This window comes from Carassius gibelio, chromosome A11 (assembly GCF_023724105.1).
Source record: "Carassius gibelio isolate Cgi1373 ecotype wild population from Czech Republic chromosome A11, carGib1.2-hapl.c, whole genome shotgun sequence".
NCBI lineage: Eukaryota > Metazoa > Chordata > Actinopteri > Cypriniformes > Cyprinidae > Carassius > Carassius gibelio.
The window spans coordinates 19,928,574-19,949,396 of NC_068381.1; the positions used below are offsets into that span (position 1 = coordinate 19,928,574).

Here is a 20,823-nt window from a genome sequence, read left to right on the forward strand (position 1 = left end):
AATAATGGTAAGTGCATTGTTGAAAATGGCATGCATGCACCTTTGTTCTGTGGACCACTGCTCCGGTTGCAGCATACATGGCTACAGTCGCTCTTTCTGATTGAGGCCAAGTCGAGGAGAGAGAGAGAGAGAGAGAGAGAGAGAGAGAGAGAGAAAAAAGAGAAAAATCTGAACTTTTCCTTTTTGATGCTAGCTAGAATTACAGTGAGAAAACATGAGCAGTCATTGGCTGAGCAGGCCAGTCTGCCCACAGCATGAGGGAATCTTTCTCTAGTGTGCCCCATTGAAGGGCACGCAGCAATGCAAATCCAATGGAAACTGGTCAAAAGTTGTATATACAAAACAAATAATCTGCTTGACTTTCCTCCTCAGCTCTGCGTAATCGTCTTCCACGGCAGCCATTGCTCAAGTTGTACTCGTGATAATATGTGTATGCGATCATTTCCCCACTGACTCCGTATCCGCGCGATGAAGGAATCCGGTTCCAGGTTTTGAGCGCAGCCCGTCTCTCACATCTGAGCTCGGCTCGCGCAGAGAGAAGTCCCTCAGCCGCGGGCCGCTGTCTCTCCGGCTGGAACGGGACTCAACAAACCTGAAGAAGCGGCGCAAAGGACTGACAAAAATAAAGAGGACTGCTTTTATTTGTTTATTTTTCCTCGCGTTCCCTTTTTTTTTTTTTTTTTTTGCTCTTTTTTTTTTTATTAGTTGCCTTGCAAAGGGGTCCGCGTCCCCTCTCTCTCTCCTCCAGAAGGACGGACTCTTTCACTGTACCCGCATCTCTTCATCCCGACGCGGCGGAGCGCAGCACTGAGCGCGGCTCTGCGGGAATGTGAGCGCTCGCGCCGAGAAAAGCGCTCGCATGAGCGGAGCATGTGTGCGTTGTGCGCTGAGACGCGCTGCTGCTGTTCGAAGACCTCAACTGATTAATTCACTTTCCGTCTGATTTTTCTTCAACTGTCCGCGCAGTCACACAAGGTAAGAAGCTTTAGTTAACCATCACGATGCGCTTTCATGCAGGTAAATCCTGTTGCTCCAACAAATCTGAGTTGGTAACTCAAACTTTTCGTTCAAAAGTATTAATGAGAACATAAATATCAGGTTAATGCTTGATGTTAAGATAATGAAAGAGCAAATTTAATAACGGTGGACTGAAGTTTGCATATTAAATATGTATTACATTTCATAACTTGTATGAGAAAAAAAACAAAGAAAGTATGAAAGAGTTGAGCTCCAGTTAGATGACTGTAAAAGAACAAAACTGCTCTGTTCAGAGTAATTAAAATGATGGAAAGGGGGACCATGGCTAATTGAGAAATGGTTAATCAAAACAGAACCAGATGTGGATTGATTTGGTTGGCTGCCATTTCTCTCTTTGTCTTATGCTATTTCTTTCTCAATCTCTTTGAATGGAAACTATTAGTGTGGGAATGAGGAGTCTTCAAATAAATCCCATGGAGATATTTCAGTCCAATGGAAATTCTTTAGGAGTATCAGTGAAGTCTGCAGACTTTAATTTATTGTCATTGCCTTTTGCTTCCTCCAACAAGCATGTGGTGACCTACATCAACTGTTGAACTCACTAAAGCTTGACTCGGGTTGTTAAATTGAGGTCTTGTGTCTATAATTAAAAGCGATTTCAGGCTCTTTTTGGTCGTTTTTAACTCCTCAGGATGATTGATGTGAAAAGAATGGCTCAGGGTGCACAGGCAGCAGCGATCGAGTGCTAACTAGGGGACTGGAAGAACCCAGAGTGGTTTAAATCATCTGAACCTGACTTTCTCTAAATGTAACATCGGACACTTGTGAGCAGCCTCTGTTAAATTAGATCCTTTAACCCCACATTCATAATTAATCCGCGCCCAGGCCCCTGGTGCCAACAGTGAGATGAGCAGAATCCGGTCGGTGGCACTTCTTTGCCCAAACACGCTCTAAAACTGCTGTGGCGAAGAAAACCTAATGCAAAATTTTGCATTCGTATGCATATTACATTGTAATTACATGGTAGTAATAATGTAATTAATGCATTATAATTATTTGCGGTACTGATAATTACACGTTATCATTGTTATAACCGTAGTAATTAAAAATAATAGCATATACTATTTGTAGCTGGACACTGTAATTTGAAATGTTACCAAAGCACTGAGCAAATCACAGTTGTTTTCGGGTAAACATCGCTCCGGTGCATAAGAGGCAGTAATAGGAGTCGCTGTGTGAGCGTGGTGTTGTTTGAAATGCGTTGCATGACGTTAGGGATGCTAAAAAACTGCGAAACATATCGAGTCACCTGAATCAGAGCGGTCTGCACCTACAAATGCAGTTTATATTGATGAGAGCTGTATTTTATATTTGATTTGTGTTTTATTCTGGTTCGTCTAAGATATTAGAGTTATGCTAATGGCATGCTTCCATTGTTACATTAATAACACAGAAAAATATCTTGTAATATAGTATTTACAATATAACTAACAACTGTGCCCTTACTAAAATAGACTTATATTTGATATTATTTCAAACACCCAATATGGTTTCGAAGTGCACAATAATTTCTCAGAAACAGGACTTTAGGTGTAGATGCAGAGTTGAGTTTCACCATATGGCGTGTGGTTTTTGCTCTGGATTTTTGCATGTCACCGTTTGTGCTTTAAATAGACATTCTTTGACCAAAAAAATGTTTTGAATGTGTATAAATGTGAATGGCCCCTGTTTGAAGCCGCTCCATTAGCATTTCAAAGTGGCCTGAGCTCTATTTGAGCCCTGTGCTCTATTAGCTGGAGCGAAGGCCCGGAGAACAGGAGGGGCGAGAGGGGAACCAGGGCTTGCAGTTCATTTCTCCTCGTCTTTGTGTTTGTGTGTGAAAACACTATCCCATCCTTTTCATTTCAAAGGAATATTTTCCTTGGCTCTGTTGCTTTCTGGCCCCCTTCCTGCATCAGAGAAATGAAAATAGCCAAACACGAGCAGGATTATGAGGTCCACCGGAGAACTTGCGTAGGTATTTTCACTCAGTGTAGAAACATTGTGTTTTTCTGCATGTCCAGTAAAGCAGGGATGCATGGATGGCATAACACCTCCACACACATTCTGCGTTATGTTTATGAGAGTTCGTTTGATGTAAAGCACTTCATCTTAATAGTGCAGACGTTGCCTTCTAAATATAATGTGATTTTTTTTTTAAGTCAGCTTTAAAAATCTCAGTTTTAGAGCGTATATGTAAATTGATTACCGTAGTTTTTTATTTAATTTAGTCAGCGATAGCTTTGCTTTGGGAGTTCTTTGTTCTCTTCAACCTTTTTTTTGGCTCCTTATCATTGCGCTTATATAGTCTCTTCTGGTATAAAATTCTGCATTTTTAATTTATTGATTCATTTTTTCGCGATCTTAAAAAATATGATTTGTGGCCCAGTGCGCCGATTTCGATGTGGTGAATGTCAGACACATGTAGAGAGCATTTGGCATAGTACGAACAGTAAAATGTATAAAATACAAGAATTTTAACAGTTCATCAGTGTTTTTAAATTACAGTTGAGCCCTAAATAATGAACAAGCCAAATTGTGGAATAATACATAGAATAATACCTAGTATTCTGTGGCGTGTGTTTTGCACAACAGTGTAATGTCAATGACAGGCATTGTTCTCTGAACAGGAGAGCGTTTGCTCAGCCGAATCAAATAATTGGACTTATTGAACAACAAATACAACGTCATGTAACATGTCTATGGAAGTATAGTTTCTGAATAGTGTATAGAGCAGTGATTTGATGCTATTAAAAATGCTACTGATAATAATGAGCTTGAAGACTTTGACAAAAGCAATCCACTTCATCACTAACGTTGGCTTCGTAGGGCAATGCTGTTATTTAGAGACACTGTCACGCAGGATACAAGGCCATATGCTTTGGTTACTGAGCGCAAGAAATCAAAAACACATTCACTTGTGCAAGAATTTCAAATCAGGTGATTTCTTTCGCTGTTTTTGATTCGGTTGTGTGTTTACAGAGCATCCTGCTGTGCTGATAACCGCTCGGCAATTTGCAGGGAATGAACAGCCCTGTTACACTGGGAGTTTTATGTAAAGTGCTCAACTGCCTATGGTGGGTCAAATACCTGCATTTTACAGTGGTTTTGATTTTACGATCAGTAATCAGCCGAAGACAAGGGGCGTCTTCTCTGCCATTTTGTCAAAGCGTTTGTTTCTGCTTGCGAAAGGTTTGTGTGACAGTGGGACGGCAGACTTTATACACAGGCTGCCATTTTAATCAGCTGCAGACTGTGGGCAGCACACACCCAGACTCCAGAGTGTGTTCAGACAGCGATCAGAGGGATCTGGTCTAAACAAACAAACTAAATAAAAGAGTTTTAAATAATGCTGATGATAATATTCATAGAAAATATGGTTTTGCTTGTAAATCTGCATTGTAAAATAGAATTAGACTAAGACTAAGATTAAGAATAACCCAATGAAATTGAACAAAACAAATAAAATCACTGCCAACTGGTGGAAATTCACAGCATGTTTCTGATCACTTTTGCACATTTAAATACCAGTGTGAATAAAAATGTATAATAATATAATATAATATAATATAATATAATATAATATAATATAATATAATATAATATAATATAATATAATATAATATAATATTTTTTCAGAAATACAACTGTTGTAATATATATATATATATATATATATTTCCAATGTGGAAAGGAATATTTTGTTATCGTGGATTCCATCCATTTAAGTGTTTATCTTATGCTCTGCTCTGTTTATTTTTATTTAAATGTAAATGAGGTCCACAGCATGATTCATGTTATTTCATTTTCAAAATCAGAACTACACATATTTAGTTTGATATATACACAGGGGGCATGAGTTATCTATATCAGAACTGCTATTAAAAAATAAAATAAAAAAATGAATGAGTAAAAAATTCAATTTCTCATCAGATAGGAGAAGGTAGGAGCCCAGGTACAGGGTAAACAGTATCTGTGAGCAAAGAGCGAGATAGAGAGAGGTCTGTTAGACGTCAGGTGTCAGGAGAAGGGTCGTGTCGTGCCTGGTTTATAGGAAGCACACTTGAAAGGGCCGTTTTCAAGAAGACACACCTGTTATTTCAGAAGTCTAATCCTTCTTTTGTTAAGTCATGTACAACAAAACTTTTCAAAATGTCAATGATTATGGAAATGCAAACTTTTTTTTTTTTTTTGAAAGTTAGTTTTACTAATTATTTATTAATCTTTAATTATTATTATCATTATTAATTAGTATAAATAAATATTTACTTTTTACTATAATACTAATAACCATTTACTATTAAACTTACTGCTACTTTATGTTGTATTGTTTTGTAAAATAGTAATAGTGATCTTTAAATGTATTTAATAATTCATTCTGACATTTTTGAATGGTGGATAGTGACCAAAACGTTTATTAAGAAATATTAAGCTAATATTTTAGCTTCTCTGTAGATTACAGCTCAACCAGTAATGAAACAATATTGAAGGAGTTTCCATGTTTGCTGAACACTTATTCCTTTGTTTTAAATAATCCAATAAATAAATGAATAAATAAAATGATGAAATTCACATGTAAGTCTAATTTCAGCAAAGTGTTCAAAACTTTGACTGGTAGTGTGCATTTATTATCATGAAATGAAACAGAATAACAGATCAGACATTTCCTGATTCCACTAATGCTCGGATAACTAATCTAATCTGGGGTCAACAGGAAGTTTCCTAAAAGCATTCCGGGGTCAAAGGTCAGACTTATCTTGTGCTGTTCATGTGACAGTTTATCAGGGCATGAGAGCATAATCAGAAGCAGTGTGTTTCTAAATCTCCTTCCCTCTTTTAGTAGATAATAGTGCTTTCCGAAAAAAGGTCAGAAACTTCACCAGGCGCTGATTCCGCTGGAAATATATATGAGAATGAAAGCAAAAAGGTTTGATTGTTGGTGTAAAGAATGTTAAAGAGACCCAAACGTAGTCTTTTGGTCCTGAACATTTTGCAAAGTTCAACTAAAGGAGTTAATTCTACCTGATATGATCCATAAAAACGACTTTTGTTTTTGTAACCTTGTGTAGTGCCGGTTTTATACGCTCATATTAAATAATAATGCCACATCGTACAATAAAAATGGAAAAAGCACGTTTTACGTTACCTGACAAAACCTGAGTAGATTTATAAAAACACCAAAACAATTTCAATAAGTATAATTAAATAATATATATTCACATGTGCATGCATATTATTATGATGATTTTATTACGTTGTTGTCTGTAATTCTGTGAGGACAGTGCAGTGATGTTTTAGACAAACGAGGCCATGGGATTTCAGCTTTGATTGACTTGCTGACCACCGTTGGCCGATCTCCACGTCTTGTACTGATTAAGCTCAGGAAGAGGATAGTGTTTCTGGATCAGCACTTTCAGGCTCTTCAAAACAGAGCAAGCTAGAGAGCTCTTTATTACCACTGAATCAGTGCTGTTGCTTCCATGCATTCATCTGAATTTCCATGCACAGATTAGGAGTTTATTACAGTGTGAGACCTTTGTGAGGCCAAGGGTCTCCACTGATTGGATAATCTGTCTGCGAGTGACATCTGACAGCTCCGCCTCCATTGATTTTCCGAAGGAGGTCGTCGGCTACATTGCGTAAGATGACACATAATGAGTGGAGACTTTAATCCAGACAAACAGCCAGGTTGCAGAGCGAAGTTAATTACTTTAAGGTAGCAGTCATTACTCTTTACTCTGGTGCTGATGTGCCCAATACAAACAGCTTCAAGTGTGTGTCGCTCTGACACCCCTCACCTGGCCGTTCTGGCTCAGATGCAGCCTGTCAGCAGCGTTGTGTTGTGTGTGCTCATTTAACGCAATGCATCAGCCACGCTAGGCTGAGAAATGACAGCTGCAATATTTACTGCCAGAACAAACTGGATTCATGTTTAGAGATCCTTGTTTTCTTTTTTTTTTCCTTTACTTTTCTTTTCTTTTTCATTTTTTTTCGTACTTTGCCTGACATATGAATACAATACAAATCATCTGCTGAATGAAATCAGGGATTTTCTTTTAACTACGGACTGAAAGTAAATCTGAGTCCTCCTCACAATCAAAGTCAAAATGAATTCAAATACATTTTTAAATATAGATTACTGATTTGACGGTAAACTTTTTTATTAATATGAGTAATATATTATGGTAATAGGAGTAATATGATTAATACACATATTGAGTAAAACATGAAAAAACATATCATTGAGATTGTATTGGACGTGCGATATTCATAAAAATTTTTGCACATATTAAAAAGGATATAAAAAGCCTTATATTTGATAAAAACAATAATAATAATAATAAAAAACCTGCAGATACCTTGAACTTGTTTCACATCAGCAATGACTATTTATTTATGTTACCAAGGTTGCATCCAAAAAGCTATCAAAGCTAAAAAAAAAATAAAAAAAAATCAGTATGCTGTTATTGCACCTTTCTAGAATTTTGCCAATAATTAACAAGCAATTAATGCGATTGATGTTAATGTAATAAATGTTATGGTAGTAAAAACAAATAATAATATGACCCTTAGCCTTAATGTCCCAGTCAAAAAAAAAGAAAATATAAATAAATAAAAAGCCTCCTCAAAAGATCTGAGTTTGTGTCCGTTGCAAATTTGCATTCAGCTCTGGCTCCATTCTGATGTTGAACGCCCACTTTTCATGGTCCAATGAAGTTTCAGTGGATTAAATCAAGTCCTACCCAACATTTTTTCCTCACTGAAATAAAAAACACATAATGGCAGACTAAGCCATTACCTTTAGGGAAAAGAACTCAATAACATCTACGGGATTCATTTTGAAATCATGTTGAAATTCGGTCTTGTTGGAATTGTTATGTCTTCTTCTGATACATATAGGATTTTTATCCTCAGAGACAAGGGTACAAAGGACAGGAAATGATGCAGAAAGGGAGACAGAGTGTGTGTCTTGAGCGTGTGTAGCAGTGCCAGGCCGCAGCTCTGACTGGGAAGCGCAGGGTTAAGCGGCAGACGATATAAGCTGAGTTCCTTTATTGTCAGGCTGACTACAATTACCACAATGCATTTCTAATGGAAACTGCATAAAGAAGGAACACAGGTCACAGCCTGTTACATGTATTGCAAGCATTGCATAAAATGATGAGTCAAGACTGAGCGGATGTATAGTGTAAGATATATATATATATATATTTTTTTTTTAAATGCACATTTTTATAATGCTAAAGATACAATTTGTGTATAAAGTAACCACCCATCAATCAGCTTTGAATTATTTAAAGTGTATTTCATCCACATGGCAGTTTTGATATCTTTGGTTTGTCGCACCTGCTGAAATGGCTCTGATCGCCACAAAACTGCGAAGTGTCAAACACTTCCTGATGGCATTTGCATAACTCACACATGTCTGGTGTGAATTTCACCCTGGTTAACACAAACAGTGGTGGATCGGCTTGTCTCGCGCCACACACAAGAGCCAAGAAAGTTACAGATATCCAACTGAATTTCTGAAAAAAAAAAAAAAAAAAATATATATATATATATATATTATATATATATATATATATATATATATATATATATATATATATATATATATATATACATTCCTCAGAGGATATTTGGCATATAATACTGCATTTAAAACCTTGAAAATATTAATGTGAAACTTTTGAGCAATAATAATGTTATCATTAAAAATTAATATAGATAAATTCTACATTGTGGGAAGAACACACACACACACACACACACACACACACACACACTAATGTTACTTAACAATTAAAAATAAGTAGTTTTTAATAATTATACTAGCTCTTTTTTCAATGAGCTATTTCAAATATTTGAGGTGTAGGAATAATATAATAGAAATAACTGTATGTTATCATTATTTTAAATTTTATTACTAACATTTAATTTTACACACACTGTATCGATACACACTTTTCTTTGAATAATAAAATCAAGATTACATACTGTTTTGTTTGGAGCTGTTTAAACTATTTAAATATTAATTTTAAAAGTTACACAATGCAGTAAATCAGTCAAAAGCGTTGCATTTATAATAAATAGGCATTTTTCTTATTTTTCTTATTAGCTCCCGTTATGGACAGCGCTGTTTTGTCTTGTATTCTTGGCTGAACGAAGCACATCCGACACATTATTGTGAGTGTAGTTCTGCGAGCCCCCGGCCCAGCTGAGCCCCCCCGTCAGCCGAGCGGCCCCCCGTCATCGCAGGGGCCTCTACTGTTGTATACTGATAAGATCTGCTCAGTGTTTGCTTCACCAACCTCCAGTGGTGTGTCTGGTTACTTTACTGCAATTAAGAGAAAGGAAAACATGCCCAGCTGAAGTGTAGAAACATCTTGTGTGTGTGCATGTGTGTGTTTATGTGTCCGTGTGCGTGGGCTTTCATTCACAGAGTTTAATGTGATTCATGGATTATGTCACAGAATATATAAGGAAAGAAGAAGCCTTTTGTAGTGCAGTCAGTTTTCCTATTTGACTTTCTGTCCAGCGAATCACAAGCCCCATCAAAGCAATTACCTTTGCTAAAGCCATATTAGTCTTATAATTGGATAATCTTGTATTGCTTTGGCTTAATTCATTCTGTTGCACCAAATGGTTTCCTGTCCTCAATAACAGTTTAGGAGCTCATGTTCTTAGAGCTCTAGCTGTCCCTTCATGTAATATTGTTTTTTTTTTTTTTTTTTGTAAGTGCCTCAGTGAAATGAAATATTTGTAAATGTGAACAACACAATGGATTTAGAGCTAAATATGAAAACTAAGGACTATTGCTCTTCTCCAAAACCTTCTGTGCTGCACTATATAGGCAGAATCCTAATGAAACGGAGCATCGTAATAGCGTTTAGGAACGCTCTGCTATGGAAACTATGCATAGGCAGCTCAATAGGTTTCTGAACAGAGTTTATTAATTATTAATTAAACACTGGTGTTCAAAAGTTTGGGGTCAGTAAGATTATTATTATTATTATTATTACTATTTTTTTTAAGGATTTAATACTTTTATTCAGCAAGGACACACTAGACTGATCAAAAGTGACAGTAAAAATGTATAAAGTTTTTCTATTTTATATAAATGTTGTTCTTTTGAACATTTTATCAAACAATCGTAAAATAAATAAATAAATAAATAAATATATATATATATATATATATATATATATATATATATATATATATATATATATATATATATATATATATATATATATAATTATTCAATTCATTCAATTCAATTCATTCAATTCAAATTGCAATAGAAAATAGTTATTTAAATTGTAATATCCCAATATTACTGTTCTCAGTTTATTTCTGATCAAATAAAGGCAGTCTTGAAGAATGTAAAATACTTTTCAAAAACATGAAAAAGTCTTAAAAGTGTAAGATAACATACATTTTAAGTCTATTTGCAAAATATAATGTTATATAAGGGTATAGGGAGTTAAACACTGTTTTTGAAATAAATACAATCTAAATATGCATATAACATCATTTAAATATTCCAAAGCTTTTTTTTAGGTTTGTTTTTACATTTTCATTTAGTCACTTTAAAATAAATATGTCTTCGGAGAATATGATGTATTATTATTTTTTCAAAAAAAAAAAATTCTTCAAGAACCCTAAAATTCCCCTCTGTTGTAGTAACATCATCGGTTACGTTTCACCGAAGGACTAAAACAAAGATATATTCATGCAACGGGTGCAAACACACGAAGCAAGACTAAGTCTGCGTGAACGATGCATAAATAATTGAATGGCATCATTTGCATACTGTATGTTCAGCTCTTATTAAAATCTAAACCTACGCCTTGATCAGAGGCAAACGCTACTTGTTATTTTTGACCTCTCTGTGAAGCAGGCTTCCTGAATTGATCCCTGCTTTCAGACAGTTGTGCTGTCACCCCCGAGTGTGCTCATGATATCCTCCTCTGGACTCAGATTGTGGAAAATTACACTGAATGGCAGAGACCTTCACAACATACCAGAGCTGAAAGAACATGAATAAAGAGGCTAGATATATAAAAACGAATTTTCCGTATCTGCAGCCTTTCTGTGGGTGGCAGAAGACAGCAGAAATGCCGGTGATCTATTTATATCGGGAAGATTCCTCAGGACAATAAAGGCTTTGATTTCTGGACAGGTTCGGAGTCCATTGTAGGGAGGTTGTTTCCCTGGACGTGGGTCACTTATGTGACGTGTCTCCCAAAAGCATTCCTGTCCCACCAGCCATTTGGGGATCGCATGAAATGCTGTAGGAAAAGTAAGAAGACATCAAAATCATCAATGTCAGATCCTAGTGCCAGCATACTCTCGTCTGCAACTGAATGCAGCTGTTTTCCGATGCATCCCTACTCATTTCTAAGGAATATCATTGTTTAGATTGCATCATTGTGCAACGATATTGTGTTGAATGTCCAACATTATTACATATGGTCTGTTATTACTGTCAAGATGTTTGTGCTCTGTATCTGAGAAAGAAAAAACATCCCTTTGAAGTGCATGAGATAGACAACATGGCATCCATGGCAGTGAATCTGTTACACTCGAATTGTAAATAAACAGAATGAGGTTGAGATACCATTTCGTGACAGTTTCCAAACCTTTCCTCAAGACATTCACAACCGGTAAATTTAAAGAAAACGAAATCAAGCTTCGGGCTCTCCAGCAAACTGCTGTTCCCAATCCAATCATGCATTTATTACACTATAAGCAAGAAGAAAAGAAAATGGCAAGAAAACATGGTGTCATATTATGTCACGCATTCTCTGCATGATTGTTGCCAGCGCAGCGTTACGCGTGGGCTTGAAGGACTGAAGGAGCACAAGGCGGTAAGACACGGTTCAGTCAGGCTAATATAGCACACAAACTCTTCAGTCACTCCAAGCTGTGTCTGTCTGACTACTGTGCTAATGTGCCGCTTTAACCTGTGTGAAAAACACAACCGCCGTATCTGTTGCATCACATTCTCTGATCTGCTAACTAGCTTCAAAATAAAGGCATTAAAGCCACTACACAAACCTACAAGTATAGCTAGTGCTAAGTGTCTGGATTCCAAGATAATATATATATATATATATATATATATATATATATATATATATATATATATATATATATATATATATATATATATATATATATATATATAAAAATAATAAAAGAACACAATAGACAGTCAAATGTGATTTTTTTTTTTTTAAACCACTGACAGGGAGTAAAGAATATGAGATTTATTTATCGCCATTAGCTAACAATGCTAATCTGTGGCAACAAAGTTTAATTGGAAATCTTCTAAATTCACCATGGTAATTATTATCACTGTTTAATAATAATAATAATAATAATAATAAAATGGTACAAAACTGTAATGAGGGAAGGAACTTCAATTCCATTGAAGCATTGTGAATTACAAATTTTTCAAAAGGTGTGAAATGTAAATATGTTAAAATGTTTTGATTATTTCTATATAAACAACATATTTGTTAAATCTATTGAAAAATGCATACAATCAAATATTTGTGTATTTAGAGTCCATATGGAGACTGACTTGGTTAAGGTTTTTTGTTTGTTTGTTTGTTTTTTTGTGGTGCTTCATGGAAGTGACATTGCCACAGTCACATGACAAACACGTCATTTCATTTGGCCTTTTCAGTGCCTATGTTTCCATCCACCTATTGTTATGCGCATTTTAAAAATCATCGCATAAACAACAACTGGATGGAAATGCAAAGATGTGCATACATTCTAAAAATGTGCATAAAAAATGTACGCGCACAACTGAGTAGGATAAACTTTTTATCCAATAAGAAAAAATGTGCATAAACTACCGATGCAAACACATTTACCGAATGAATTCCACCATGCGCATTTAAAAGGTCATGTGACTTTGCGCTATGAGACAGGATCACTTAACTAACCAATGGAATGATCTTGTTCACAGCATCTAGAAGTTGTTTTGGTCATTCTGAAATGCCGGAGTATAATTTGTCATCAAAGTATTTCTGTATAATTACGGTCTTACATGACTGTGATCTGCTCTTTCTGAAGCGCAAGCAATTTATTACATATGAAAATTATTATATTCAGTGGCTTTTCCTAGTTTTCTCATGGGTCTTGTCCACTGCATGGTACGACACGGTACGGATCAGTACAGTTCACTTTTGGGGGGTTTTCGACTGGGTACAGTACCTAGTCCTTTTTTTAGCGTGACGTGAAGTGTAAACTCTGCTGATCACGGATTGGCCAGAGAGAATCATCACTACCTGCGTCACTGAACTTGCCAGACAAACACAAAAGAACCGCAAGATTTAAATCAGCACAGCCAGCAAAGCATAGAACACAAATGTTTTGAACGACCAAAAAATGGCTGTTTTGTTGTCTGTTGAGGAAGTACAGACGTTCCTCTTGTTGATAGCAGACGAGCAGATCCAGGGATAGCTTTATGGGGTGGCAAATGTTTTAATGCGATGTTCCATTTTTGCTCATTTATAAGTTAAATTCGCAACTTTGGATGGAAACATAGCTAAGGTTTTGAATGAAATATCTAGAACTGACAATCAGCCTGTCAACCTTCTTTAAAAGTTTAAGAAGGGGGGGGGGGGTCAAATGAGTTAATATAGTGGAGGGACAGCTGCGTCTCAAAGTGTTAGCTAACACATGTAAATGAGGCTAACGATCCAGAGACAATCTCTCATGGCTTTCTTCTCCAGAGCCTTGAGCCTAACAGCTCAGAAAGAGATCACAAAGTCATCACACAAACAAACTAGAGCCATGCGAGATACTAGATTTGAATCCTTATTTTTCCCTGTACACTAGATTTAAAATTGTATCATTTTTATTTCAGAATCATCAAGTAATTAAATTTGACACCTGAAAGGTTCTATTTTTCTTTTCTTTTCTTTTTTTACATATCGGCCAGGCAAGTCAAGTAAAAAAACATAATCTTTCCACTTTTCACTCCATGTGAGTTGTAATCTTGAACTAGAATATATATATATATATATATATATATATATATATATATATATATTAGAGGTCTGAGAGGAAGATTGAAGTAATACAGAGTTAATTATGATCCAAACTGTGATAAATATGAGATACCAGGCAGAGGTTCGTAATGAGATGGAGAATTTGAAAGCAAAACCTGCAGGAGCACAAGTTTGTCCTGTTTAATAGAGAAATGGGAGAGTGTGGACTCACTGCGACTCTTTGCCAAGCGTCCCACTGTTCTGCTGAGCTCGTGGGAGGTGAGGCTGTAAAATGAAAGTCACTTCCTTTCCTAAACTGTTTTGCTTTCTTGCTCTTCAACCAAATGCACACAGTAAAACACATAAAAAGACTCAAACGACACACAATTCAGCCGGCAAAGAGTCCCTTTCACTTAACATTAGTTTTACACATGCAAAAGCAGCATTAATAGCATTAATTGCAGAAATGTTTCACATGCAAAAGCAGGTGCACATCTGAACTCAAAAGCGATCGGTTTTGATGGCGTCTTTGAAAAAGGTCAACATCGTAGCACCAGGTTTAACATGAGGCTTTTACTGTTTGTGTTGTCAGGAGAGATTTAGACCCGACTCCGCCCTCCTAATCTATCTGCCGATTTTTAACGATTTTCTGACAAGCTTGTTCTCATCCTCACACCGGTTTGCTTGTTGAGACCTGGAAAAGTCACACACACAAAAGTATTTTTCCGTGAGGCTATCTCTAGGAATTTATATATTCAAGAAAACCATTCTCCAGTTTTCACTTGTTTACTTTAATTACAGTCAGCGGCTGTTAATTAAACTCTTCTAAATGACTTTGTGGTTTGTGGCAGAATCCTGAATCCTCTCTGCTAGCATGTGAACTATAAGCTCGAATCATCTCCGAATCATTTCCTCTCATAAGAAATCAATCACTCAACTTGCCCAAATCAATCATCGGTAGGTTTCTTCACCACCCCGCTTTTAATGTCACCCATTCAAGATGTTCTTTTAATGCCCCACACTTTAGGTTTTGTGTTCCCTTCTGCCATCTTAAAAATTAATCATCCTGTTGAATAATGGCTCACGATGGTGCTGAATAATTGATGATCTTCTGCTTAATAGAAGGACAGAGGAGGCGTTACGCTCACACAACTGCTCTTGTCTGAGGGAGACGCTGTGTATCCTCGCAGAAAGACAAGCTGGATTGTGTGTGTGTGTGTGTGTGTGTGAAAAATGGTGTTCAATAATCAAATGGCAGTGAAGGACAGACACATAAAAACACACAGAGGCCTGCGTGATATCAAACTGGATCCTATTGAGTTTATTTATGTTCCTGATCTTATTGTGCGCCTTATCATGAAAAAAGTTTGTCTTTGGAATATTTTATCAAAATGTAATACCTTGTTCTGCCTCTGAAACTAAATCAAATTTCAGCTGACTTCACCGAGACCGAGACTTATATTTTAACCTCTCTTCCAAAAAACAAAACAAAACTAATGATTTAAATATTTGAAAGATGAAATGGAGTGTATACAGAGTGACAAAGTAAAATGTGTTTCATGTTGACTTTAAAACATAAGGAGTCTCTGAACAGATCATGCTAAATGACAGACCATGTTTCTGACTGTCCCTTTGTGTACACACGTACACACACACACACACACACACACACATGCACACATTTTCACGCGTGCATTCGCACCATTTTGACAGCAACAGTGCTTTCATTGCTTTTGCGGGAATTAAAAATTGATGCATTTTGTTGAAACTGAGATGATGAGCCTGTGAGAGTAGCAGAAACCTTCTTTCGGCTCTCTCCTGATATTTTATGACCTCTTACACTGGGCAGCTCTCTTTTTGTGGCTTGAAGACAGACGCTGTGGCCCTGTTTGTGCTAAAGGGCCTATTCTGTGAATAGGGTACAGAAAATGGCCTTAAAATGTGTTTCCTTATTTTCTTTTATTATTATTATTATTTCTCATTTTCAACAAATAGTCAGTAAAAATATTTAAACTATACATGTAGTCCTGTTATGTCCTGTGACTAAAATTTGTGTCTGAGTAATGTTAAAACAGGGTTGATACTTAGCCTAAATTAGCTTTGATGAGTATGGACTGACTAAGTTGTGACCCAATCTATTTATATTAAATTAACAGGAAACAGAATCTTTACATATTTATTTTTCATACATAAAAAAAAAAACATAAATAATGTATTTAACAGGGTTCAATGATTTAGCTTGACAAATGCATTCAGCAATACAAATTGTGTAAATGTAATGAAAACGTTTTTTTTTTTTTTAACATTTAGAAATTACCCAATGCATGTTATTTTTAGGATGTCACAATTTTAAGTACTGTTACACTATATGCAACAAAAATGGATAAATTGTACAGTAACAGGGTTGCATGCAAAATGTGGGATTACACTTTTGGTTATTAGTTACTAATTAGTAGATTAGCTAACATATCTAGTAAGTAAGTAAGTAAGTACATGTCTGCGAATGCTTTAAAAAAAGGCATGTGACTCCAAAGTGTAGTGTATTCTGTGAAGTGCTCAGTGAATTTTGATGCCAAAGAAAGTGTGTTTTCCTCCCGTATCCCAGCTGAAGGGGAAACGTAGAGCGTCAAGGACTTCTTTCTTCTGATTGGCAGGTGCTATCCATGTAAGATTCCTGTATAATGGTGGTCCTCAGAAATGTTTTGACCTTCTTAGACATCTCCCCATATTAATGTCACCCTATTACCGTCAAAACGGAGGCATCTTGGGAAAACACACCAGTCCTGAATCCTCCTTATCATCGGCAACATGAAAGGAGGAATTTGGCGCTATCAGTTAATGGAAATGACATTTTTTTAAATGTCTTTTTAATATAATCCACTCCTTGTCCACTAAAACATCAAAATTACTGTTAACAATATGTGAAGGCGGTTTTAAACTTACTCATAGCAGTCGAGGCCCATTATAATCGTCTCTGAGAGACACCGTGCCATTTTAATAGGATTTCTGATACGTTCTGCACGTGATTCTGCCGGTGTGCATGTCATTTACTGCCGGAACGAGAAAGCTGTGCATCAGAATAATGAATAGATGAGTAAACTACACCCTTCCTGTTTGGTAATCTCTACTAAAAAGGGGCTGTTCGATCTATTTCCAGCAACTTCTCCAGAAGCTCCAGTTTGTACTGACTAATTTTGTTCTGCTCTGGTTCGTAGTTGGGTTTTTGTCTCTTGCTTGTGAGGCGGCTTGATAGAGACCTTGATTACTCTGATTAATGGATCGTAGGCATCATCTTTGAGAGAAGGATGAAAAGAAGTTGAAAAGAGAGAGATTTCATTCACAGAGAGTGATTACAGTATTTTACCAGCGCTCAAAGCATTATATATGCATTTATACAGTGTCTATGTACTTTCATTAAAGCACTTATTCAGATTTGCCTTGGCCATGAGACATTTTGTCGCACAGGGTTTCATGAATCATGAAACACAGGAGCTAAATGGCCAGTTAAGATGATACATTTGCAGATCTGGTGTAAAAGCCAGCTGTGCTTGTAAGCATTGAACGCAGGAATAGGAACTGCAAGGAATTTAATGATATTGGTTTCAATTCTGATTCAAATCTGATCCAATTTTGGATTGGTAATGATTTCATTAATGAGCCCTTTAGCTATTTTGATGGAGCTGGTTTGTGACTGGTTGATTCATGATTTTATAATTTTTTTAAAACAAACTGGACATATAAGTTATTAAAACACATATTGAACTACATTGGTGACACTCTACATTTGTTGTTGCGCGCAATCAATGACAACAACACAACAGAATTGAGTTTATATACAGTCAATATTGTTTATTGGTTGTCTTTGTACTATTTCACAATGTCCAGACTTTTTTATTTCATTTAGACAGCAAGCTAACAAAAAGAAAAACATAATTTCTTGTGCCATTTCTATGCAGATTTAATAGCAACAGAGCGCTGAAAAGCACTGCAGGAAGTTTTAATACAGTGTTCCAGTTGAATTGCTTGAAAAATTTAGATTTATGAACTATTAACATCATTAGTTTACCTAAAACTGAAAATTCTGTCATTTCTAATCAGTTTTATTTTGCTGAAAACCTGTAGAGCTTTCTTTCTTCCATGTTGCACAACAGGATCATTTTTGAGGAACTGCACTGGTCACTCTTTTTCCATCTAGTAGTTGCAATGAATAAGGTCTGAAGCTTTCAAGCTTCAAAAACAATGCAAAAATCCTCTGTGTGCTATCAAAAAAGTAAGCCAAATTCATTTGATTTGCTTTTCCTGTACTCTGCCTTTAGCTTGCCATGCCATTTTAAATTCACTGCTTGTAAAGCAGCATTTGGCGTTTTTTTGTCATTTGCTCATTTAATGTTTGACATTGTCGTCTATCTGACCTTAATACGTCCCCCCGATATCATGACGTTTGTCCTCTGCTTTTAAAATGTGCACAACCGACAGCGTCCAGATGGCAAAGGTGAATGTATGACAGTGGAGTCAATAGGATGTGTTCAGAATGACTCATGTGTGGCTGTGCATTAACTGGTCCACCCCTGGACCGCTGATTGATTTCCTCTAGCGTTTCCGCCTCAGTGGACACTGCCATCTGATCACTGACCACTGATCTTTCGAAAACAAACTCGTCAAAGCCAGTTATTCTTTTGTTTTTGTATTTCTTTGGCTTTCCAAACCAATGTTTCCCAACAGCATGTCGAAACGTTCCAAACATTTTATTTCTCAATAATATTCAAGAAGTCTTGAGGTAGTGTCTCCATGTAAAGTGCCAAGTTCTGCCAACCCAGCACCTTGTTTTTTTATGGCCTTGCAAGGGATGTAAAATTAAACTGTAAAACTTGTTTCAACTCTGTTAATTTTCTGTTTAAAAGTCTATATGCCAACAAACAATTTGGCTAGATTTAGCTTGAAATGGCAGATTGCAGTTTGTAAACACTGAAGCATAATACCAGTGTGATGGAATGTTTAAAATGGTAAAAAAATCTACTTTAAAAAAATCACCTTGTCTAACTGAAAAAGATATGCTTCATGGATTCCCATTTATGATTATTTAGCTTGTCAGCTTGTGTGCTTTGTCCCGACGTTGGTATGTTTGGGTTCTATTGTGTGAATGCGTGTCCCTGTTTATGGGTCCATTTTTTATACACTTGTCATATTCTTTGACCATCAATCTCATGGCTCTTTTTGTAGTTCATTGAAAGCTTGGGGGTTAATTCAGAGGTCAAGCGAGACTTGCAAGCTGTCAATCTCGCATTGTAAAGTTTGTAAACCCCCCTCCGCCCCCCTCGGCCTTGCCTCTTGTGCATTATTCCTGCACCCACCCCTTTGAATGGACGACTCCTCCTCTAATTCTCCGGTGGGTCTCACTCCCGGTTGAGAGAAAGACGGCTGCATAATTACACATCTGCCCTTTGTTTCTCTGTTTTGGCATTAACATCTCAAACTGGCCTTTCAGCTCTGATTTGAACGGCTCTCTTCACACCCAGAGAAGTGGAATGTTCTTTCAAAGTTCCTCTGTTTAATTCACGCAACTGTCTTGTTGAGAAACCCTGAGTGTTGCTGGTTTGTTCGAGCAGATGTACACAGCTGTGAAAAAGACTTCTGGGTCTAGACCTCTCCATCGATCACATCCCTTATGTAACTTTGTTTATTTGTACGTAGGCTGCATGATTCGGCAAGGCGTTCGTCATAAAACGGCAGCCCGTATTCAAAGGAAGTGCTGGGAATCAAACATCCTGGCCGGAATCCTTTGAAGATGAATGGTTGCTATTGTAATTTGTCATGATTAGATTTTTTAATTTGATTTGCAAACACAAAACACACAGAACAGCGACAACAGGCCATCCCGCTGTGCCACGTTGGCGCTGGAACGGCAGTATTTGTTTGAAGCACTTAACAGGTGTTGATCGCGGTCTTTGCTGCAGCTTAGGGAGATAAGGCCTCCCGCGGAGGGGAGAGACCTCAACACGTTTAATGAGGAGCGCGGGAGTCAGACGGGCCGCCTTCGTCTGTGCCTCTGCTTCTGGAGACTGATCAGCATGTTAACCGCTCACAGCGTGAGACAGAGATATGAAAGTACGGAGCTGTTGTCGTTGATTTAGTCGAACACCCTTTGACTATGTAGGGATCAAACCTCATCCTTTATGCATTTATTTTTCCTCACAGGTAACCTGCTGTGAGCCACCACTGCAGCGGTTTCACTAGTCTTTTTTTTTTTTTTTTTTACTTCTAAAATACTCAGCACAAATAATGTTAGGGTAAAACAAAAAAAAAAAACAATCTCTATTTGAGATCTTAAGTGTACCAGTGTATTGTGCTGTTATTTCGCTAAAGCTAATGCTAATGATGCTATGCGTACCATTTCAGTCTTTGCATTAAATGGAGTTTCGTATAAAATTGCATCATCTGTTAAAATAAAAAGAAACAAGATTATGATTAAATTATGAAAAAAATAAATAATAAAAATAAAAAAAATGGGGGTTGATTTGTTCCTATAATAAGTCTAAATTCAGAAACAGAACTTTTAGGAACTTTACAGTAGTGAATAAATATTTTGGTCTAGAGGACAAATAAATAATGTATAGCAAATAAAAGAATGAATCAATTAACCCTTTAACTGTCAACCAGTCCCTATTATGGGATGCCTAGGTTTACTTCACTATATTACAATCAAATCGAATCTAATCTTGACAAACTATATATCGTTGGAAAGGTCTAAGACTCCCAAATATATATTTTACCAATGTTGTTTGTTAAAAATTAT

At 36.5% G+C, this 20,823-nt stretch overlaps 1 protein-coding gene across 16 annotated transcripts in view; it reads left to right on the forward strand.

Annotated features, from left to right (window-relative positions):
- The first annotated feature begins 431 nt into the window (after positions 1 to 431).
- Positions 432 to 20,823, forward strand: part of LOC128022622 (adhesion G protein-coupled receptor L2-like) — a 96,851-nt gene continuing 76,459 nt past the window's right edge. For 6 of the 16 annotated variants that reach the window (XM_052610347.1, XM_052610349.1, XM_052610352.1 and 3 more), the window contains exon 1: positions 432 to 975. The gene's annotated coding sequence lies outside the window, so the exon portion shown is untranslated. The remainder of the gene's footprint in view (positions 976 to 20,823) is intronic. The other 10 variants (XR_008185960.1, XR_008185959.1, XM_052610354.1 and 7 more) reach the window with 5 other exon arrangements.